Genomic DNA, 1,023 nt, shown 5'->3' with positions numbered 1-1,023 from the left:
TGATCCTGACGCTTCCTCTGAGTCGACAGCCCCTGCAGCTCCAGCCATCTCTCGCTCAGGCTAGTGCGGTGCTGCCACCGGTTCAGCTCATTCCCCTCCCCCGCTACTTTTCTAGGATGGTCGCGTACCACCTGCCAGGTGCCAATGTACCATAGATGGTATCCATGCCATTGGTTGAAAAGCCTTGGATTGATGCATCTGGGCTATGCGTTAAGGATGATTGAGTCCACATTTGTAGCGAGGGGAGGGATTGTGTGGGGAAAAGCTCTTGGTTTCATAATTCGGATAGTTTTGGGCAGCAGTGTCGAACTTTGGCAACTTTAAAGACTTGTGGACTTCAACTACCGAAATTCTCCATTCAGCCACAATGGCTGTGGAGTTCTAGGAATTGGAAGTCCACGGGTCTTAAAAGTTGCGAAGGTTGGACACTCTTTGTTTAGTTAGGGCTATTCCACACTTGGAGGATCAGGGGCACAAATGGCCTGCACTGTTTTCCTAGGCTAAGCCTTCTTTACCTGTGTGGTTAAGGCAGAGGCTCCCACCCTTCTGGGCACCAGGGACCGGTTCCGTGGAGAAAGGTTTTTCCACAGGCAGGAGTGCGTGGTTTTGTGTGCTGCCTGCATCCCACGGATGGGGCTTTGCTTATTTATGCGGATCGGTTCCTGGCATGCCGCAGCCTGGTACTACTCCACGGACCAGGGATTGGGGACCCCTGGGTTAAGGAGGCTATGCTGGAGCCACTGCTGAAGATACAATTTCTCCAGTTAATTTCTACACACGGAAAGGCTGGTGTGCTATCCTATCTCTTGTAAAAAAAAATTGTACAGCTGCATCAGTGACAGGATGGAAGTCCTTTGTATCCTAAACACCCTGGGTCCGACTGTTTTGGGAGTTCTCCACAGTACAGCCCAATCCTTCATCCTATTCCCACTTTCTTTTCTTACAGAAATACTGCACAGAACAGTTGATACGCAAATGGTCACATTATCACACTGTCTTTTTCTATCAAAAAGAAAGAGCAAC

Source organism: Vipera berus (genome assembly GCF_964194415.1).
Source record: "Vipera berus genome assembly, chromosome: Z".
NCBI lineage: Eukaryota > Metazoa > Chordata > Lepidosauria > Squamata > Viperidae > Vipera > Vipera berus.
This window is presented reverse-complemented; position numbering follows the sequence as displayed.